Source organism: Lagopus muta, chromosome 18 (genome assembly GCF_023343835.1).
Source record: "Lagopus muta isolate bLagMut1 chromosome 18, bLagMut1 primary, whole genome shotgun sequence".
Taxonomy (NCBI): Eukaryota; Metazoa; Chordata; class Aves; order Galliformes; family Phasianidae; genus Lagopus; species Lagopus muta.
In genome coordinates, this window is record NC_064450.1 from 3,620,794 (window position 1) to 3,644,697 (window position 23,904).

The following is a 23,904-nucleotide window of genomic DNA, read 5'->3' on the forward strand; positions in this document are numbered from 1 at the left end:
CCATCCAAGTAGAGATTATTCTTGTGCCCTGGTTGCCTGAGCATCTCAGCTATAAAAAGTCTTGCTGCCAGCTTTCACTGTAGGAAATATCTACTCCCCATAAGGGTACTGACCCATGTTCAGCTTTGTTCAGGCTCTCTCTCATTCGCTTGTAGCTGTCCCTGGGAGTGTAAGGAGGGGCAAATCCAATGGGGGCTTTGGGCATCCCTTGTTACAGAAAGCAGCCCTGGCTCATGGGTTGGTTTGTGAAGGTTGTAAGGAGTGCCTTGCATTGTGCCTCGAGTTGGTTTTGATGCGGCTTTGGGATGTGGGAAGAAGTTCCCTTCTGTCTGCCCATTGCTTCAGTGGCCCTTGTGAGAGGTCCAGCTGTGATGCTGCCCTTTCTCTGCCTGCACCTTCTCACCCAGGAGCAGAGTTGGGATCGCAGAGAGAGTCTCTGTGCTGATGTCTGGGAAGTGTTGGCAAGATCTGAGGAAAATCACTAAGAAAACCAAGAAACCGTAAAATCTATAGTTGTGGTTTTGGAAATAATTACAAAATGTCCAAGCCTAAAGACTGTTATGTTCTGCACTGCTTTTGTTTACTCTTGAGATCAATAGCTTATCGAGACTGATGATGCTTAGAGGGAGGAATATGTTGGTCTTAATCTTTATGTGTTTTTATACGTAACTCCCAGTTTATGCCATAGTTTTCTACCCCTGTTAAGTGCAACTTTCAAACTGGAGACTTTCATGTGATTTATGATCTTTTGAAAAGGGAAACATTTAGTCAGACTATATGAGCAGACTAGAGTTTGTTCTTTCTGAGAATAATAATGTATTGGAGGCAGTGTTACCTGGAAAATAGCAATGAAGAGTATGTGCTACCAGCCAGCTTAAGCCCATGGTTTAAACTCCAGCATCTGTCAGTGCTCATTCAAGTGAACCATGAAGGGGTCTTCCTGTGATGAGTTGGGTTGTTGGGTGCCCACTGTCACCACCTGATGTGAAAGCTCATGTACTTGCTGCTCTAAACTCAGATCTGAGAACTGAAAAAGTGGGTATTTCTTGATGTTTTTGAAAACCTCAGTGCCCTTGGGTGGATCCCATCCAGCCCTGTAGACTTGAGATAGTCTAGGTGGAGTAGCAGGTCATTGTTTCCTTCTTTATTCTTTATTCTGCTCCCCATTCCTGCCTTCCAGCTCAGGAAGCTGACAACCCTAAGGATAACTGTTGTGTTAAAGACAGAAGAAAAGAAGATGTGAAGTATTTCAGCCTTTTCCTCACCTTTGGTGGTAAAGTTCCTTGTCACGTACAATGATGAATGGAGAGTCTCCTTGGCCCCTCTTTTATTGTTAATGTATTTGTTAAAAACACTTGTTATTTTTTTTACCATGGTGACTAGATATCCTTTAGCTGGGCTTTTGCCTTTCTAATTTTCTCTCTGCATGTTCTAGCAACATCCTTATACTCTTCTGAAGTTACCTGCCCCTTTTTCCAAAGGTGAAAAGGTGGATCTGATGCTGTTGTCTGACCTTCTCTGTGCTTTGAAAAGCTACATTCTCAAATGTGATCATTTACAAACATGTTTCAGCCTATTGGATCATGGACACTGGTCTCTTCTTGTAGGAGCAAGAAATTTCTTCAGTTGTTTGTCAGAAATAGTAAATTTCACAGCTTTCATTTATGTGTTTAATGAGGTATGATTTTTTACTAATAGGTGCTAGCAGGCTCTTGATTGCACGGATTAAGATCTTTAAGATCTAATATATGTAACTGCCAAATCATTTGGTTCTTGACAGTGATGGAGGAGGAGCAGAAACACAGTGTGCCATCTCAGTAATGAAGAGAAAGAGTAGTGGCCCAGGAGAGCTTGTGGTCTCATCCCTGAGCCACAGAGAGGTTTGAAACTGGACCTTGTGTCTGCCCAAACTTTGAAATGTAGGGAGCAAAAGCCCAACTGCACTCTGTCTAGGAGTGCTCTAGGAGGTATCAGTCTATGAGCAGGGAGCAGGGTTTGTGAGGTTTTTTTTCTTTTGCTCGAGTCCCTCCTAATCCTTTACTAAAAATAGTTGGGAATTGTTGTGGCTATTCAGGCTACATAGAAATAAAATTCTGCTTCAGACAGGTTCCCACATTTCTGCTTTCTGAGTGGGATTAGGTCTAGTTTTAAACAAACAACACAGTCATGGCACCTGAGAGATGAAGGCTGTTCATACACTGCTCAGGGAGCAAGGTGAGCTGTAAGCCTTCAAAATGCTGGAGGTTATGCAGGTAGGAAAAGCATGCAATTATTGTTAACACTTAACTGCTTTAAACTGCCCCAAGAGGGCACAGAGAAGGAATTATATGCTGCAGATAGGCATGGAAACTTGTCCCTAGAAAAAAAGTAAGGTAGAATCATTTTGTTTGGAAAGGACCTTCATGAACCCAAATCCAACCACCAACTGGATCTACCGAGCTCCATCATTAAAACACGTCCCTCTGTGCCACATCCACCTGTCTCATAAATGCCTCCAGGAATGGAGATTCCATCACTTCCTTCAGCAGCAGCGACATCCCTCCCTGTGATGAAATTCTTCCTTACGTTCCATCCACACCTCCTCTGGTTCTACTTGAGACTGAGATATAGCAAAGAGTTTGATCTGTTGCTAATACATGGTGAATTTCTTGCTTGTATCTGGCCACAGCATACTGTGATGATTGGTGTATCAGACTGAGACAAGTGTGCATAGCAAGGTGATCTAGTGCTGAGACTTATTCTTTTCTTTTTAAAGGAAGAGATGCTGGGCTGTATGTAAGCTACAGTAATGATGGCTAGTTAGCCCAGCACGGTGTGAGCGTCACCATGCTTTTGTGCCCTTCCTATCCAAACCTCAGAAAGTTATTTTGTCTCATAATAGCTGTGGATGAGCTGCAGTGGTTTGTTTCCTTCTTAGTAATTTACCGTGTTCATCCATCAAACTTACTAAAGCAAAATTTAAGAATGGTGTTTATAAGCCATTTAAATCAAAGAAGTCAGTAAGTGCATTAATGAGCCTATCTTCATGGTTGCTTTTATAATGCAGACAAAACACTGTTTAATATTAATCACAAGAGGAAAGAAATTGAAGGCTAGATGTCAACGTTTTTGATTTCACAAATAAGAAATCTTCTAATAAAACCCACATCAACTCCAAAGCCTGTGAGCCTGCAGGAAGGGTTTGGGAGGATATGATTTGTTGTAGGGTGGCACCTTGTGAAGGGCCTTGATGGAGAAGAGTTTGGGATGCATTTACAGACAAGAAAGAAAATCCATTAAATGTGTTGTTGTTTTGGTTTTAATGAGGAAGCTTTCTGCTCGCAGAGATAGCCCTCTGGGTTTGAAGGAATTTCTGAATTCAGTATTTAAAAGAAATAGAAGGATGTGTGAAATAGGCATCCACAGTGTTGTCTTTCTCACTTATCTTTTTTTTTATTATTATTATTTTTTATTTTTTTTTAATTAAAAAGACCAGAAGGGAAGATAGATGCAATTTCTTTTTTTGTTGTTTAAATTCTTCCTACTCCATTTTAAGAGCCCTGAGATTAGAAACACATTTGACAGTGCTGCTGACAGCACTTATGTGTTGTTGACATGTTGAGTCTGGTGTAGGAAGCAACAGTTGAGCTATGTGACTTTCTCCTGTGTGGAAAAAAAACTGCAGTTCTCAGTGATGCTGATAGAAATTTATTCCTCATGGAAGGAATTGTCAGTTAGGAATAGACCCAGATAACTGGGATAAGTGGAAAAGGAGGCAGCTCTAGATGATGCTAGAGGATCCTTATGTGGGCAGAAATTTTGACTCTATCTTAAAGTGGTTAAAATACAAAATCTATTTTCAGGATACCTTCCTAAATTATGAGATATTGCTCAGTTTGGGCACCGTATCCTCAGCTATTCAAAGAAGTGCTGCTGTTCAAGTTAGGGATACCAAAAATGCATGAGCTACAGGAGGGAGGCAGGATGATTGCAGCTCATTGGAACTTAAGAATTCACTGGCAACTGCTGCAGGAAACCTGAGCTTGCCAGGTACGTGCTGTAATCCTGTGTAATGGCTGGTGATCTCAGTGCTTTAGATAACCTGCCTGTTCTTCTTGTCTCTTTGTGCCCCTCCTGGGAGTTGAGATAATGTGGATGACGTTGGGGGGAGGAGGTCTGCAGCAATCCATTTTTTCTAGGACATACTAATACAAATTGAAGCATACAAAATCTTCCATTTGGACTTATTTTTTGTGGACAAATTGGTGTTCATTTATGTCAACAAAATGCAAATCTCCCTCTCTTGGTATCTACCTTTAGCTTTCTGTTGTTTGAACTGTTCTCACTTATCAATCCCTCTTTGCATATGTAGCAATTTAATGTGTCTGTGTCAGGATGTATAGCACCATCTCATTTTGTGTGATACTGCCAATATGCAACTGGGAGAAATCACATGATAAAGGACCTGGGGCTTGAGCAGCAAGCCAGTTTTGCTGGAGATTTGCCTGCTGCCAAAGCAAGGAAGAGTTTACAGGCTTAAGCCTGTAGTACCCAGTGATGTTATAAATGCCATCTGTTCTCTGTAGATTTATTTGGGAAAGATTTAGGCAAAACAACTCATGTTTAGAGGGCTGACAGCAGCAGCATGAGAGCTGTGAGTTTCTCTGGACGGGCAGCATAGGCAGATCCAGTCTTCTGCACAGCCTCATGTAGATTCGAGTCATGAACTAATGTCAACAGAACTGAGGGAACAAAGGGAGCCTGTTTCTGATTTTTGGACTGGGTCTATTTCCAGGAAAGTCCTCTGGTAGCAGACATTTCATCTGAAAGCTTGAGGTTGCTGGTCTGTGACAAGTTTGATACTTCACTTCTGCCCTTTAACTCAGTTTTATCTCCAGTCTCTGCTGTGAAGTCACACTAGGTCACAACTGTTTACATGAAAATTCAGTAAACTATTCTAAGCTGAACTGGCATCGTGTTCTGCATGCACAGAGTTGGGCCAGTTTGGCCAAACCAACATCATATTCAGTTTTTAATTGTGCCTGAAGAGCAGTGCCCATGCCCCTAAGTTGCATGCACACCAGCTGTGCTGCACACTGCAGTGGGATGTGATGCTTTCAGCCCTGCTCTCAGCCCCTTCTCAAGCCTCACTAGGCAGGGTGGCATTTCTAGACTTCTGTTTCTGCAGTCTTAGCCTGTTATCAGCTCATCCGCCTGTCCCCAGTTTTGTTCTTATCCTTTGTAATTGTTTTTCTTCTTTTTTTTTTTATTGCTAATTTGCTTGGCTATCTCTCAGACTATAAGACATGAGAAAGATGAAGGTGACTTGGCATAATTATTCTTTGGTGTGTTAATGGGCCCCTTCAACACACACAGTGATTATAAACAGTAAGTCCAATTAGGAACGTGGATAACAGTTCTGGAAAGAGATGCACTTCTATATTTTTCTGAACTGTGACCATTTTCCTCCCTTGTAGAGCTCAGTATGTTTGGCTTCTCTGTATTTACGCGTCTCCTAGGAGTGAGGAATAGCCATAAATGCTGGGTGATGTCCACAGAACTGTAACAAAAAGGGTGCATTTTGACTTCTTTGACCATTAGCCCTGTGGGTTACAATGAGATGCTTCAGGATTATGAGAAATATATCAGCCTCTAGGGAGGTGAAATGAAGAAGGGAAGGGGGGGGGGGAGGAGGAAGGAGCAGAAATTTGCAAGGCCAAAAAAAGCAAGGGAATTATTAATGAAGGGCTGAGGAAGGGATGTGTGACAATCAGCTAATTTATCAGTACTGAATTAGAAGCCCTCAACTCAGGCAGCCAAGGTCAGGTGTAGCAGATTGGGGTGAGGTGATGGAACAGGTTTTGGCTGTAGATGTGCTGGAGAAGACAGTATGTGAAGGAGAAGAGGATCAGAACTGTCTTAAATGCTGATGAAATGTTACAGTGTTTATTAGTCATTTGGATTGCAAGAATTGAGTGGTATCTGAGCTGTATAAATCTATGTAGTTTTACTGGGGAGATCTAGAGCAAGGAGACTGGGGAGTAATCAGGGAAAGCCATACTGCATGAGAGTAAGGACAGAAAGCTCCAGCTGTGTGTGCCTGTGGTAGCAAATTGGAGTGCTTTGCTTTTGTAGTCAAACTATTGTAGCATTTGATATCAGAGCTCTTAATGCAGCATGCAGAGCATGGGACTTGTCAGACCTTGAAAGTCTGCAACTAACTGCTCTTTTCTTTAGTGTCCTCAGCCATAAAATCACCCTGACTGCTCAGTGTTGCTGGCTTATACAGTGCTTGGATAACTGTAGGCAAAAACATCAGGTAGAAATAGATTCAGAAATGCTCTCTGTACTTTATTTGCAGTGCTTAACAAGAAATGGGCTATGAAAGTGGTTATGTAGTTCAGTTGATGTAAATCTATGGAGCCTGTCATTGACACAGAGGATGCACTGTCAGGTGCAAAGCATAACAAAAAAGTATAAATCCATGCACAGTGTGAGTTTTGAATGGAAATGAGAAGAAATGAGGAGGAATGGGAAATGCACAGGGTCATATGCTGCTAGTTTTGCACAAAGCAGATTCTGCTGACAGTGAATGAGGTGAGGCAGAGCTGTAAGATGGCAACTGCTTTGTCTGCCAGGTATTTGTGACCAAGAAAAACACACTCTGCTCTGCATGCTGCCCATGCTGAGAACTGTGGCTCCAGTTGCTTGGTTAAATGCTCTCCTGCATAGCTGACTCATGTCGTTTGCTCAGCAAGGAGTGATAAGTGCTGGGAGCTGGGATGAGTCTGCTTGAGGTCATGATCATAAAATTTGCTAAACAAACTGTTACACTAACAGCATGTGGGAAGAGGGGTCCCAAGCTGAGCTCTGGGAGGTGAACCAACAGGCAGCAGGTCATTTGGAGAGGAAAAATGCCAAGCTCTTAAACAGTCTGCTAGAAGTGCACTCATGGGGTGAGGCTGCTTGCAAAAATAAGCCTGGGCTGCAAAGGAAATGGCTGTGGGGTGGTGCCTGGGGCAGGGCAAGGCTAGGCCATGGCTGCTGGGACAGGGCCTGAGGAGAGGTGCAGGCTGTGTGCTGAGGTTCTTCCTGCATTTTTTTGGGGTGGACTTTGCACGCTGGCCACACTGTTGCAAAGAATGCATCTAGTCCTGTATAGCAAAGGGCCTGCAGGTGCAGAGGAGGAGGCGGTGGGCAGGCTGTGGTCTGTGATCACTGGGGGTAGATGAGCATTGTGAGGCTGTGCTGTTCTCAGACCACCCCCAAGAACACTGCAATATGGTTTTAAAGGTCAGAGATGTACAGAGATGAGATCTCCCCAAGGAATGGGCTTTTGCCTTGTGTGCTGAGAAGCATTAAATGGCATTGAAACAATCTTATTCCTTAGAGTAGCGATGCAGGGAGCAGTGACAGAGCACAAGCAACAAAGTTAAAGCTCAGCTACAAATCAGGGCCAAACAGACACTTGAAAAGTCGCTTCAGGACAAAGGAAAAGCGATGCAGAGAGCGGGGAGGGTGGGATGTGGGAATTTAAGAAAGGTTTCTTGTCAGGCTCTGTCTCTGTGTGGGATTTTAGCATAGCTTGCTTGCTGAAACCGCGCAGCTTCAGTGAAAATGAATCCCCTCTCCATCACTTCCTCCAATAATTAAGCAATTTGAAAGAATTCTCCTGAAATCACAACCCTGCCTTTTATATACCGCATCTCTTCCCAGCCTGCAGGACTGGTACCGTACCAGAAGGGTTTTGGAGTTGGCTGGGTTTGTTGTGAGCTGTGTCTGATTCATATTTAATCAGATCTTGGACAGAACATATTGGACCTGAGCCCAAACCACTAATGCTCCATCAAAGATTGCAGTTCAGAGGGCTGTGCTTAGCTAGAGCTTGGGTACAGGTGGTTATATTTTTGCCAGTCTCCAAGCTAATTAGCTTTTATTAGCTTTTCTTGGTCTCAGTGTTCAGTACCTAACTTGTTCTGCAGTGCAGAATACGATTTATCTTGGCTAGTGTTCTCCTCTCTGCCTGAAATATATTTGATCGGTGCAAGTCATTCCTATTTTCATTTTGACGTCTGCCTTTGTTTACTGCTCTAATGTCCTGATCGACTCCCGTGCTGCTGCATCCATCTCTGCCAGGAATGGCACACGTAGGCAGAAACTGCCCTATGCAAATCCGGACTGTGGAGATGGAGAGCATTCTACAGCGGAGGGAAGCTGTGGGTCTGCTCAGCCTCTGGGCTGCTGAAAGTGTCCAGACAATTTTTATTGGGACAGTTATTAAAGTCAATGTCCCCGTGGGCTGTCTACAAGTTAATGGCCTGAAATGAATAGCTCTGGATGTGCTCTATTTTTGTATCCTTATGTAGCATAGGAAGGGGAGGAGGCTTTTATTCCCCAGGGAAAACCTTTTAACTAATTTTTGATGTAATTCATTTTCCAATGTGATAAATATTCTGTGGGGTTCATCCTGTGATCACAGAGCTAAGAAGATCCCTGGGATCTTGTCCAATGCTGCATTTTATCTTTGTGTCTCAACCCCATATTGTCTGGGAACTCTCACGTAAGGAGCTATTTTGAGAGAAAAACACAACAAGCTGCCAGGGCTTTCGGTTCTTTGTCCAGCACCAGCCCGCATCACATCATGCTTAGTTAAAGTTTAACTGGACCTTAAGTAAGCTGGTGTTGGTCTGGAGTCTTGGTTGTATCATTAACTATGACACTGTTATTTCCCCTCTCATTCCCACTCTTTATCCTTTATCTGGTGAATGTTAAACAGGCAATGTTTTTAGTGCCCCCACCCGGGCTGGTTTGATGCCTTTGATCTTGGTAACGTTGCATCAGGGGACGGAATAGCAACTGCATTCATGGTAACCAAAATAAAAATGACACAGGCTGTTAATCAAGACAAGTCAGCTGGGGTCAGGGAAGCATTTCCAGGCACTTTGCATAAACAAGATATGAGTTTTAAATCTTGCTGCTCAACAGGATTAAATGTGCCTGTGCCTATGGCCTTTTCCACTGCGGGAATTCTGATGTCTCTGTGTGAAAATGCTGAATGTTTTCCTCCCCCTGCCACTTTGTGAAGCATGGCAGCCAAAGTCATTGTCCAGAAGGAGCTTGATTCATTTTATTCAGGTCCCAAACACCGATAGCAGCCTGGACTTACCCACCTGTAGTTTCAGGCATCTGAAATGCCTACTTCACATCCAGCTGAGGAAGGGAGAGGGAAAGAAGCACTTCCAGAGGACAGATCTGTCTCCACAAGGACCCACCTCCAAAAGACAAGCCAGGCAGAATGGTGTAGGAAAGCACCACAGGTAGCAAAACTTTCCAAATGTGCTTTTGGATTCACCATGAAATAGCACTGCTTTGGTCTATACGTGCTCTCAGAAGTATGTGGGTTGCTTGCCCAAAACTGTCACATTTCTTCCTGAATTGGGATTTCACATCATAGCACTCAAAGCCATTGGATTGGACCAGGGTAGAGGCTTTCTGAGTGTGCTTGTGTTTCTCTCCAGTGCATCACAGATGAACACATGCTTCTGAGAAGAGCCCATTTAAATCTTTATCCCCTGGAGCCATCCACTCAGCATTTCCCTTGGCACTTCTACTGATCAAGCTATATCTTGTTTGTCAGAGTCATTCCTTGTCTGTTTTCTTTAGCTCCCTTCTCTTAGCCAAGTCATAAATTGGGATTTGTAGCTCATATTGTTCCTAGAGAAGCAGACTACAAAAGTGCAGACAGAGGGTTATGACTTCCCTGAGGGAAGAGGTTGAGAGGAAGAGCTGCCCTATCAAGTGGAATAGATGCAAAGCAGTAGTCTGAAAACAATGGTTGAGTGAATTGAGTTGGAAGGAAATCATCTCTGTTGTAAGTACTGTCTTCACTGGAAAGCCCTTTAACCTATGCACTTTCCTCTCTGAGGTTTGACTGTTCTGGGATTTGATCCATATTAGCTGTTCCATCATACGTATTGGTTTATTTCTTTTTAGATGCTTTTTCCCTCCTACTTCCCCTCTGAAGTTATTTATGAATCTGAGCTACAAGAAAGTGATTCATAGAATGATAGAATGATTCATAGATGGCCTGGGTTGAAAAGGACCTCAAAGATTATCCAGTTTCAATCCCCCTGCCATGGGCATGCATTCATGCCCATGCATGGGATTCCTCAGGGACTGTCTCCAAGTTGGTGCAAAGTGGCTGCTCAGGTCACATTGCTGTGATCTCAAAGATCTCAGTGCAAAGGCTTGCAAAAAGCAAAGACAAGCAGCATGGATTTCTTGCATGCCTGTTTGGGTTCGGGTTTGGTTTGGGGTCATAAACTAGCTCCAACTTGCAAGGAGCAAATGTAAGAGGCAATGTGGTAGCACAGCTGTTTCCAGCAGCTGTAACATGCTGAAGGGTTCTCTGCCTCACTTCACCTTTATCCTTCATACATAGGTAGTTCTGAAGGGGAAATAAAGGAGTCTAATCATAAAGAAGGCCATTTGTATGATTTTTAACACTGAAGAAACCTTCCAGTGTAGCTTATCACCAGGTAATTCCACAGAGTATCTGCCTTCTGTGTATGTGAAGGCATCATGTTTGATATCAAAGGGTCTGTAAACATGGAGTGTATGTTGGTCATGGGAGAGCATGATCTCTCTCCCCACCCACAGGCATCCTTTGCCACCACTGGTGAATGACAGCACTGCAGCTCCCACCTGGGCACCCCATGGCTTCCTTTCTCCCCTGTGCATCCTAGGGCAGCTGCTGTCACCATGTCAGTGTAACTGAGCAGTGTTTGAATATGAGACCTCACAACTCTGTTACACAAATGCCAATTTTATGCACATCATAGGACTCATATCATCTGTTTGGAACAGATGAACTGTAGTTTAGTGACTGTCTTATCACTGAGCCTGCAATAAGGCTGTGGTTAGCAGCTGAGCCCTGTGAAGTAACTGCTGTATCTTCCACGGCTGAATAAAATAGTTGGAGGAGGAGGGTGGTTGAATCTGCTTTGTGAACCCTTCAAAATCTTTGTTCTTGATGCTACTGGCTAAGAGGACCACTGATACCAATGTGTGGGTGCTGGGCATCATCTGCGTTGAGCTGGGTGGTTGGGAGGGATGTTATAGGGCTCTGTGGGTCACTATGGGAACACTAAAGATATCTATGGGCCTCTGTGGACACTATGGGACTTTACGGAGTCTCTGTGAGGCTTTATGGCTTTGTGCTGTCAGCAGTGAAGTGATCAGGGTCCTCTCTGTATGAAATAAAACCTGGCAGCAACACTAGAGACTGCTCAACATTCAGGATTACAGGAAACAGCCTGTAAACAACCTCTGAGCTAGTGTCTGAAAGAAGCACATAGTGGACATGGGCTAAAGAAATCTGCCCTGAAGCTTAAGGAAGCATTCAATGCATTTATGTACAGATTACATTTATCATGGACATAAATGCATCTCCTTGAGCTCCAGCTGCACTAAGTGATATCTTTGTTATTTTTAATTCACTTATATTTGAAGTATGGTCCTCAAGCAGCAAGCCCATTGCTCCTCCCTGAGAGATGGCAGTCTGTTACATGGAGAGCTTCAAGAAGCAAACAAAGCCCTGCAAACCCTCTCTCCTTAAAACCCTAGAGTCTGAGAAATGCTGGAGATGGGAAATTGTTATGCAGCTGAGAAGTTGAAAGAGCTTCTGGAAATATGCAAAAACCAATCAGTACAGATTTGTAAATGTAGGTTGGCAAACTCTTATGGAGTTGCAGATCAAACCCATTTTTGGAGGGCTATTAATTAGCTGTATTTTTTTGTAATTGTTACCATAATGCATTGAAGCCTTTGATTAATCCCAGCTCTGCTACCTCCCCACCCTGAACAAGTAGGGCTATTTCTTGCCTTGAAGTCTGATCTGGTCATAAACAACAGCGGCACAGAATGTAGATGGAAAGCATTTTGATGTCAGGATCAGCACTTGCTTGGTTCAAAGGGCTCCAGGGAGAGAGCAGCTTCAGTTAACCCTTCATGCCCTGCAATAAGACTGAGCACTGAACTTGGCTCCCAGCAAATGTGTGCTCCCAGCTGCTCATCTCCCCTCAACTCTGGGAGAGAAAAGCTTTTCTGATACAAACAAACCATTTCCAATCTGTGAGTCTGTGACATCTGAGCAAGAGGGATGCAAATCTGTTGGCTGCTTACAGAGCGTGGTGATTTGTGACATTCTGAGGGTAATTCTCAGGTCGAAAGTATTTAGGAAATCACTGCTCTCCATTTACATAAGAGATTTCCAGTGGCATGCTGCAATCAGTAGAATATTATGGCTGAAGCTGGTACTGATTCAGAGTGCCCTGTAGTTTTAATGACTTTCCTGTGTATTGCCCATGGGTGCAATTAATTTTGCCTGAAAACTTCCTTGATGAACCGTGCTTCATTGCAGTGAATCATCTGTAAGTAATTTAAAAGATGTTGATGCTTGTATATGATTTAAGGTAGTTCACAAAGTAACTTGTGCTTTTTAAACTGAGGTGAGCAGTGCAGCGGCACGCAGACAAACTGAAGTTTGCATCCCTGTTGGTTGGTCCTGAGTGGCAATGCAGAGCCACAGTTTGGAGTGTGAGCAGTTCAGATCTTCCAGAGAAAACAGTTTTCTAGAGCAGCACTAAAATGAAAGTCAAGAGATCCTTAGGTGGTATGAAAAATAAAACAAAAACACAAAAACTTTCTAATGGGAAAAACTTCTTATGCCTAGGGAAGAATTAAAACCTGTTTTGCCACTTAGAGCAGTCACATCTCCAAGAATTGTGTGTTTTTTGGCGAATGCTGTCTGAATCTGATAATCTTGGCATCTCTTGCTTCGAGATTCTCTGTTTTATAAGATAGCACTTATAGCATTTGCAGAATTGCTGTTGAAATCCCATTTGAAGGAAGTAACAGCCTCATCATTCCGCTGCCCAGTAAAACATATCAATGAAAGGAGGAAAACAGCTGGCAGATTGAGTTGAGATCTGCTTACAGCCAGGCTCTCAGCCCCTCCTCCCTTCCTCCTAAGGAGCTTTTAAAAAAATGAGGGATTTTGAAAGGAGTTTGCTGGGAACTGGGAGCGTAGCCTTTGGATCTACCTAGGGAACTATTTCTTGGTGACTTTGTCCCCAGCTGATGGGGACACCTGGTGATGACTGTGGCTGTGGATGCTGCAGTGAGTTGTATCTGGAGGTGCTGGAGCAGAACATCAGAGGGGTATGTGTGTGTGTTTGGCAGCCTTGGCTAAAGAAAACCTTCACTTTGCTCTCCACCATGAGAGTCCTGTGAGCTCAGTGCACAAGAATGGGATGCAGGAAACTCATGCACATTTCTGAGCCGTTTGTTTTTGTGGCTCTCCTCTTCACAGCTGGGTGACATCAGCAGAGTCTGCTCTGCTTAGATCACTCTCCTGTTTGCTCCTCTGCTGGCTCCACAATCCTGTGAAGAAATGAACCCTGTGACTCCCTCATTGCTTTGTGCAAGCATTCATAGTGATGGAGAATATTTTTGTGGGGGAATGTACCTCTGTAATGAGTAACACTTCCCCTCCATTTATAATGGTCTGGAACTTGGTATCAGCTGAAGAAGGGACAATCAGTAATGCAGCTCTCCTTCTGAGCTTGTGTTACCTTTGCATGCTGTATCCCACTGCTCTGAATGTGTCTGCTCAAACTCAGCATCAGTGGAAATCCTGACTCCATTCTTTGTATTTGCCTGTGGATTTTGAGTATTTATTTACCTCCCCAGTGTGGCTGATACTGAGGTTTAAGGACTTGGTTTGTTTAGTCACAGAGTCTACCCTTGACTGTGATGATGTCAAGGATTTTTCTGCAGCTTGTTAAACTTCCCATTCATATAAATGCATCCAAATGGTTTCCATAGGAACAGGATACTCAGCTCATTCTGCACTGGGAAAAATGGATTTGCATTTATGAATAAATATGATGCCTCTTTACCTCAGAGGACTTGGGCTGGGAGATGGCCAGTCCTCTACTGGAGCAGCTTTGGAGGGGGCTGATGATGCCTTGGGTGAGGATAGGCTCTTGGCAGCTGGAGGAGATGTGGACTTTTTGTGTCCTGTCAGTGAGGCTCAGAAAGGTGACACAGGTCCTACCATCACTGTGTGCTGTCTGTTGGACAAGGCCAGCCTCCCATGTGGCAATCATGGGGGGGTCTGAGGTGCACTTGTTAGATTATCTGATGGTGTGTGGTTCAGGAAGTCTGGGGTGGGAGGAGAAGGGCAGGCTGTCCTAGTTCAGGGGAGGTGGTGAGGAGGCCGTGCTGGGGGTGGGAACTAGTTTTTATAGTGTTTTGCTTAAGCTTTATGTTGTAGAGGATTAAATGCAACTGTGAATCCTACCAGGAGGTTTGTTTGCCCTTCAGAGGATAATGTCTGTTGGAGGAGATAGACACAATCAAATTCAGGCATTTGCATCCATGCACCAGAGTTGATGTTATAACTCATCGGGTAACTTGGCTGCAAAGACACGCTGTGAGATGAATTTTGTCAAACTGTTTCTGCTTGGAGGCACTCTAACCATGACCTGAATGAATCACAAAGCAGCCAGTAGGAATTAGATTATCCTTCCTTGCTTTTCTCTCTCTCTCTTTTCTTTTATTTTTTTTTTGTCAGACTGGATGTTGGTGTGTCCCAGAGCTGGAGCAGACCTAGCTCAGGTCGTGCTGGCACTTAGGAGCCATGTCTGCATGGAGCTCAGCAGTGGGAAGTTAAATTTACAGCTTAGCTGTTCCCTCCAGTCCCCTGCAGGATTGGTGGAATTGGAGAATTCCATATACAACTTAAGGGAAGTAGAAATGTTCAAGACCATTCCTGCTGTATCTCTGGGGTCTTCAAGGAGATGCTCCAGGGATGAGTTTTCCCTTTCTAGCTTTTCTGCACTTGCAGAGGATGAACTTAAATTGCTTGTGAGCTGTCAAACTGACAAGCATTCTTACACCTTCTCACTGCCACTTCATGATGACTCCTTCCTGAAGTTTGGAGTTGCTCCAGGGCCCTGTCCTGTGTGTCTCATCCTTACAGGCCTGCAGCTGCTTCAGGAACATGTCCCAGGTATTGATTACTGGGTGTAGGAGCCATGTTTTGTGGTAACTTCTGAGGGCATCATCTTCAACCTATTAACCGTTCTCATCAGACTGAGTCCCCTGGTTTTTTTCTATTTAATAAACTTATTTTCTCTCTCGACACTGTTTTGCCCTGTTTTGCCTCTGACTCAGCCTCAGGGCCACTGCTATGCTTGGGTCTGTGTTGGCTGAACCCATGGTGCTCAATAGTTCCTGAGGCAAGTCCAATATCTAGTTCCTATTCTCTACGAGATGTATCTGGTGGGAGAGTATTTTGGCTTTACCGTTTCCAAGGAGTTCAAAACTTGGAGGTGAAAAGTGAAAATGGAACTGGCAGACTTATTATTTGGCTTCCATGTTAAAAGAGGAGAGGTGATTGTGTGCAATCAACTACTTGCAACCTTTTGTGAAATCTGATTTTTCCAAGGGAAGTGCTCACTTCTTATCAGGAGAGACATGCAGGGGAGTGAGCTGCGCTATGTTCAGGCAGCACTGGGATCCTCCAGCTGCTGCTTCAGTCCTTTGGGTTCTTCTTGAGAAATTCTAGCTATGACAGAAATGAAAATGAAAAGTGATGGGACCATATCTGTTGTTTGCTGGTGCATCCAGGCTGCTGGAAGCCATCTGCTGCCTTATGCTCTCTGCCTGCACTAGCCCCCACCGCTTGGTGCTTGGTGTGTTTGTGCCTGCTACCAGTGGGTCAGGCTGGGATTGTTTTATCAGAAGGAGAGAAAGGCTCCCAGAATCAGAATGTCCCTATCCTTGACCCCATTAGAGCTGGTGTGGTGCCCACATGCCATGGATGCTAAGCAAGTATGAAGAGTGAGGATCATTTCAGGAAAATGGGGTTTTATTTTCCATCTCTTCTCAACACAGAAGAATTACAGTAACATGAGTCCTTCTGAGTGACAGCATAACCCTCTTATGCACTCATGGGCTAGCTACCAACTTCCTACTCTGGAACCGTGCAATGGCTGGAAAATAGCAGGTGAGGGCATGAGCTGTTCCCTCGGCTCTCTGTCTGCATCACAGTTTTCATAAAGGTCAGCTTGGAGGTACCAACCTCACTGCGGCCATCACTGCCTTCTGTGTGCGGAGCCAAGGATCCTGGAGCATCCTGGCAGCACTGACTCACCGGTGGTGCTCAAAGCTGGATCCCGCAGTTTGCCTTTGACTCATCTTTCAGATGAGAGCTCAGTTGTGCTCCTTTCCACTTATTCGTGATTGCAGGATCACCAAGCATGCTGCATGCTGAGTGCTGTTGGCATGGAGCTGCCACAGCTGGTGTGCACCACTGCTGTGCCGTGTATTGGAGCAGCTGCTTGCCACCTTGCTGTCACACAGTAGTGACAGGTTTGCTTTGGTCCAAAAGTGGTGCACTGACTATATTGCTGCTTTGTTGAAACTCCAGGTCCACGTAGGTTCTCACTGCATCCTTCAGTGCCATATCCCCATGCCTTGACCCCAATACCACCTCACCTCCATGCCTTCCACACTCCTGCAGATGGCTGCTCCAGTAACTGCTTTAGTTTTCCACCAGGATGCTATTTTTCCACCAGTTTTCATGATTATTTTTCTTCCCATCCTTCTTTTCTCCCAGTGTTTCCTCCCGGTGCCCCTTTTCACCATTGTGCAGAGGTCTGGGCAGCAGCTACCTACAAGCCAGTCCCTGCTGAACAAAGCCTTGCATTTGCATTCTTTGCCATTGAGATAACAACTGAATTTTTACATAATTCATACCCTTTTCAAGATGCCTATTTTTAAGAGAGTTTGGTAAAATAGCTCCACAAATCACAACCACTATTAACCAAAGGCTGTTTTCTTTTTGCAGAAGCATGTCTGTTTCAGGAACGGCATGCAAAACCTTATAATTTCTCTTGAAAAGCCATCATAAAACAGTCTGTCTCACTCTGACATCCCAAAGACCACAGACTGCTCAGCGTTTGATGCATTTTGGCAACCTGACCAGTTTGTGGCTGTTTTTTGGTGTGTTATTTAAGATGCGTTTTGGCAACCTGATGAATCTGTAGCTGTTTTTCTGTGTGTTGCTTGAACTTTCATGAAAATGTGTGATCTATTACGAGCGGGGCCCAGCGGCAGACCAATGGCACAACTTATTATCTTCTAAAACTGCACAACAGCCCCTATAAGGGCTTATTTTTCTCTCGGTATCATTAACTCTTCCATCTGATGATAGTTAAATAAATCTTTGAGAGCATCTTTTGTCTTAAATCTTGCGTATTTTAGGCTCTGGAGGATGGTTTAGCAGTTAAAGCTGGACAACTTTAAGACCTCCAGACTTGCATTATTAGAGGCAATTTTTAAATTGTAGAGAACATTTTATTTTCAGAGTTCTCTGTAACAGAGACACATATGCTTGTCAGAAGAGAGCTACCCAGCTATTTTTTTACTTTCTAATGCATCTATATTAGGTAGAAGGATAATCTCCTCATCAATATGTTAGGAGGCACTGAAGACCTTGTAGTTTCAACTGAACTCCATGCTGCAGGTTGGGCCAGGGCATAGGGAGCAGTGGTTTAGTTCTGATTTGACCTAATTTGCCCTGTCCTGCTGGTGAAGTGCTTTTCTGACTGTAGGAATGCTCCTGTTGAGCAATACAGAGCTGCTGCTGGGATGAATAATTCATAGAGTAATCACTCATGGCAGAAACTTTCAACACTCAATCAGACCTCTTTTTCTTTTTTTCCTTAATTCAGGCAACTGCTGACCTAATTTATCTAGGGGATGTATTTAGCTGATCTGGACAGACAGTGATTAATTTAATATTGGGAGCTGCCCAGAATGATGTGATGATGAATTATTGAACACTTTACCTCTTGCTCCTGCTGTCTCTCAAGGCAGAGTGGATCCTGTGCTCGCTGTCTCCATCTGCCCTATGTCCCCAGTCACCCATGTGGTTCCACATGTTGATTGTTGGACTGGGTCTTGAGAGGTTGGATCCCATTTCAGCTCAGGAAAAATTTCTTCTCAGATAGAATTGTGATGCAGTGGCTGCCCAGGGAGGTGGTGGAGTCACTGTCCCTGGAAGTGTTCAAGATGTTGTGTTGGATGATGTGATTTAGTGGAGCGGTGGTGGTTTGATGGTTGGACTAGATGGTCTTGGTGATCTTTCCAACCTCAGTGCTTCTATGATTCACCACTGTTCTGTTGAATGATTTTGAAAAACTTGCTTCACTTTTCTGTGTGGATGCCATTACCTGCTGCACATTGCTTTGGCTGGTGGGAAATACTGACAGCAAAGGGTTGTTCTATGATGGAACATGGAGAGCTCTGCCATAAGGCTGTCTGCTGGATCTGGAGATGGCTCTGGTGTTGGGAGTGTAACAGGGCTCATCTAGGAAATACTGATGGTGGATTTATTTTTTGTGTGACTACAGGTAGTTTAGGTCTTTGAGTTTTCCTTGGCAGCCTGGAGCACAGCAAAGCACAGCTTGTGTTCTGAGTCAGGATGGGGAGCTCTTCCCTGTGACAGCCAGAGGAGCCATGCTTTCTGATTATTTTCTACATTTCTTTCCTGTATTTTTCACTATGCTCTATGACTAATAGCTTTAATATCAGATTCATGTTTCATTCAGCTCATAAATTCTCTGAATTAAAGCACCTTTGTGAGACACCAAGGGAGAAGAGGTGCATCTCCAGGGGCTGCTGGGCCTTTTCATGCTTCAAGCAGACACTATGGCCAAGAAAGCATCAGCATGTGCCAGCAGTGAGGGCAGCAAGGGGTAAGCACAGCACAGCCCTGTGGCTTTCTGGGGGGATTTTCAGGCTTTACCCTCACTTGTGGCTGACTGTTGGCCTGGCTCCTGCATGCAGTTTACTTTAAAAATAAACAGTTTTATTTAGAAGAAATTAAAAGAAGCAAAACTACTGGAAAAGCTTAAATTCTTACTTTGTACAAGTACAACAGGGTTGAGATAAAATCTCATATAGCTGGTAGTGAGATGCTTGCGAAGTGTGCTGGTTTTATTTTGATCTCACATGGTAATGCTTTTACTGGCTGATTATATTGGTTTGCTCTGGAGGTTTCTCCACATGACTTTCAGCCAGTATTGATGCTGCCTCTGACCGCTGCTGCTATATGCTCTTACGTTGTGCTTTCTCTGAAGGTACTGTCTGTTTTCCTGCCAGATGCAGATCTCTGCCCTGGCACATCCTCTCACCTCCTGTGATGGCTCAGGACACTGCTGGCCATGGGAATAGCTACACAACCACCCTCACCTAAAGAAAAGGGATCTGTGCATGTTCAGCAGGTCATATATTCCTTCTCAAAGCCTGCAGCGTGTAACTCAGGCTTAATTGACATACAGTGTTTTCACAGGCTGGCATTAGGTTTTTCCAGCCCCAGCAGCTGTCCTGCTGTACCCTGAGTGCTTTCCACCCACCCGCTCACTGAGATGACGCTCATAAAGCTAGCAATTCCACTGTGACTCTTCAGGTGTTCCAAAGTGCAGCACAGGACTCACAAGAGAGCATGTAATGATTTTGCTAATAGAAAAGCATAGAGAGCGTGAGGTTTTCCACTATAAATCTGGAAACAAGCAATTACAATACAGTCAGCGCTAGATAATTTTTCCACTTCATTTCATGCGTCCTGCTCTGAATGCAGACCTTGCTGCCTGGTGCTTTGGGCTGGCTGGGGTTCTGTGTGCTGCTTGCCTTTTGAGTCATGCCTGGGAGTCAAGGCGTGTTTGTATTTGGTGCGGTGACTTAGTATGAGGAGCATGGATTTCACCTCTCCTGCACTGCCTTTGAAATGTTCTGCCCTGTTCTGGCTGAGATGGCTCAATGTGCATTCCTGGGCTTGTGCGAGGATAACAGTCAATTTTTGCATTATATAAAAGGGAAAAAAAAAAAAGGAAGGAAAAAGGCTAATTATAAACGTCTCCGATGAAGCTTATGCAATGCATTAATTACAGTCTGGAGAGCGCACAGGACACCTTTTGGTAAATTATAAACATCATTAATGAGGTACTTTGTCTGAATGTACCTATAAGAGCAAACACGTTGGTCCTAGAGCTCGTGGTACGACCTTGAGTGTTACCATCTCCTAGTTGAGACCAGAATTTGGAAATAGTACATGAGACTGTGTCCCTGACCAAGACAAAACTCTTCATCATTGCACTTGAGGGGTGAATGGGTTCTGACTGTGGCAGTGAGGTGTGAAAAGGAAGACCAGCTAGAGGTGCATGGGAAGGTGGGTTATCCCTCTGTCCAACCTAGTTAGCCAGCTTTGGGCAGATGGCCGATGGAGAACAGCAACTGAGCTGGAAAAACTGACCTGGAAAGCAGAGAGAGGAGGTGAAATGGTGAAAGGCAGGAACAGGGTGTTCAGCCCTGCTGAGCTGTAGTATAGGACTGAGCTCTGAGTGCTTCCTGGAAGAACTGTCACACGTAAAGTTATTTTTACAGTGAGAACAGTGTATGAAGAGTCACAGGATATTATGTCACCTTTGCTAAATCAGTTGTGTCTAATGATAGCAGTCATTGCTCTCCTTCTAAAATCGTCACCACTACAGAGGAAATCCTCACTCCAGGCTAACCTTAGCAGACCTTTACTTGCAAGAGCAAGTAGAAAGCAAAACGTAAGTGGTGGTGAAGCTTCTTGTCTTGCTGCAGTACCTACTGTACCCTTATTGAGTTACCCAGCTCCTAGAGGCTGTGATGATGGATAACTGTCCTGGCAGGACTCCTCATGTGCTAAATAGCAGTCCATGGCAGAGGGGCAGGGGGGGCAGTGAGTTGGTGTGAGAACCTTCAAGCCATCTGCTTGCTTGTAAAGTGAGTTTTTTGGGAGTCATCCTCCAGATAAACTCCATATTTAATGGCAGAGAGAATTTGACTCATTCTGCCTCTCATCCTCGTGTCAGAGGAGGATGAAGACAAGTATAAGATTCCTTGTGCTTTCATTTGAAGTGGTACTGGTTATTCTATTGAGCTAACATCCCACACTGATGCATTTCTGCACTTATTTGAGTCACATCATGGTACTCATTCAAAGCCATCTCTGTTACTACTGCTGTTCCCCTGATCAGGCTGACAAAACCTAGCAGAAGCCAGATGGCTGCTTAGTTGGCAACACAAAATGCCACAGAGCTCAGCTTTTATGACCTGTAGTTTTATGACCTGTTCTGCTGTATTTTAGTGCTTCTTGCTATTCAGTGCTGCAACATAGCTGGCAGCTGTACAGGTACACCCCACACCATAAGGATTTAATGTTGGTGTGCTTATAGAAAAATGGGCTGTCTGCTTTCATGATGGGGAGGGGTGGAGAATCTGCTCAACCATGCATTCTCTACTGAAAAGGTTTGGGGAAAGGTTCAGAGCTGCAGCCAGTCTGAGCATCTTTCTGTTGTGGAAGTGGAGAGATTTGGCTCTACAGAGGAGCTCAGGTCTGCCCACAGCTTATTACAAGATTTAAATTTCCATGCAAATGTTATGGGGCAGGTTATGGAGCTGGTTTCAGTATTCTGGGCTTTGTTTCAACAGGGATCAGTAAAGGTTAATTCTAGCAGCATCCTGGGAGTGGTAGCTGATGTCTTTTGGAGTGACCATAGACCAGATTAGACTGAAATGTCTAAATGAGGGTCCCTGTATGTGCCAGGTAGTTCTAGTAGGTGTGCCTTGATTTTCTGGAGGATGCTCACCAATTTAGTGGTATTCATCAACAAACTGGCTATTGACTGTATCTGGCACAATTGCTTATAGTTTTCTTTATTGTTTTTAAGCTTTAAACACCAGAACCTTTGAATTGAATGACCTCCTGTGTGATCTGTCCTAGAAATTTCACAAGTTCTTCTGTTCCTTCCTATCTTTGTTATTGATCTGTATGTAGATCAATGCAATTATTTATACAGAAGTGGTGAAACTGCTACTGCAGTTTTCTTCAAAAAGCTGTGAGCAGTATCCTGTGATCTTCTGGTCAAACACAAACTCTCTAGCTGAAATCCATGATTTGTTATATCATTCAAGTCCTTTTTAGCGAGTTACAAACTCCAGCTCAGATGGTGGTAATTATTATCTGATATGTACCCTGAGTAGAACATAATTATACTTGTCACTAAGTGGCACTGTGTAAATTACTCTTTAATTCCCATGCATCAAAGCAGCAGCTACCCAGTCATTTTTCTGCTAGGACAGAATTCTAGTATCAGCTTCATCACTGTGATGTCTGCCATCACCCGATCCCTCATTTCTTCCCTTTGGTGCTGAAGGTGTCATTTTCTGTGAAGTAACCTTTTTAGCATATTTGACATTTTTCCTGTAAAGCCTCTCTTGGCCTTTAATATGTTGGTAGAAAGTTGAATGTAAAAAAATGTAGGGAGTGATGTAGAAGATACGGCCTTCCAGGACTGACAAGGTAATCACTGCACATCATTTGGGGCCAAAACCTCTTTTCTGCTGGGTGTGCTCATAGAAGAGGGGCACTAGCAAGGCTGACATGTAGTTGGGCAGTGCTTTTTGGCTTTAGAATAGAGTAGATAGCTGCATTTGAATACTACTGAAGTGAATGAATGCATTTTAGCCTCCTTAACCCTAGATGAATTCAGGGTGATTGGGTGAGGGGAAGGAATGCTATCTCTAGGAGTCTTTGTGTCTCTCTGCAAAACTCTTTATCTTCTGTGGCAACATCTGGAGGCCAGGCCTTGGTCCAGGCTGCTTCATCTGGCTGTGTTCCTACACACTGGCCCAGTTTGAGGCAGATGACCTGCATCCTGCTCATTCCTAAGGTCAAGCTCATGGTCTGCTCTGCCTTTCCACAGCAGCTCAGAATGTTTCTCACCTCAAACCAGCCCATCTGCTTTCCACCTCAATACTGATGGATCGAGAAATGAGCTCAAGAGGCTCATATATGGTGTTGGGTTAAAATTCAGCTATAAAGTGGGAATAGGATGGGAGTGTATGTTACAGCAGAACTGCAGGAGGACTCAGTCTGATCCGAGAAGAGCCCTGTCTGTCTTGCAACGCAGAGTGCCTGGTCCTGCTTGGTTCTGTGCATGGCTGCTGGAGCGAGGTGCTCGCTTTATTTGTGCTTCTCCCCCTTTCTGTTGCTGACACCAGATACCCTTTGGCAAACGGATTGCAAGGAAAAGCCAGGGCAAGCAGCCAGCCTGCCCTGTTCTACATTCCAGGGCTGTAATTTCTAAAGCAGCTTATGCCATCAAGTGTGGACAAATTGTTCAGAATAACAGAAGGAACATTTCCAGTTAGAGAAACCATACCAGTGTGCTGATGTGAAGCCTTTCCAGTCTCCTTCCTGCAGTCGGAGCAAAGGTTCCCATCCCATGCTGCCTTGGCTGGGTGTGGGCATTACATTCAAATTGTTCTTAATTCCATGTGTGCAATCTTAGAGGCTTGAAATTTTATTAATATGTGTGTACATATGTATATATATAAGTACACGTGTACATATATATGTATGTCTATGTATGCATATATATCTCTTAAATAAAGATGGCATTTTCCAACAGGGCATATCAGAAGTCAGAGCTTTTTAAAAAATCATTGTACACTTAGGAGAAAACTTTGGGAGCTAGTGGCACAAGGTGGCACGATGGTCTGTGATAGTCCTGATAGAGTGAGAGGTCTGCTTTTAAAAGTCCTTCATTTACACCTCCACGGATTCATTCCTTCTGCCCTGTGTGTGTGCTCAGTAACATAGGTGGACTTTGGCATCTGTTTTTCATATATTTGACTGAAATCTCAGTAGGGGTGCTGACTGTATGATAAGTGTAATTTTATGCAGTGCTGGGGGTATTTGTGGCCGTGCCTGGGACTCTTGCCATTTACAACTGTAGACATTTGCTCCAGACACCCTGC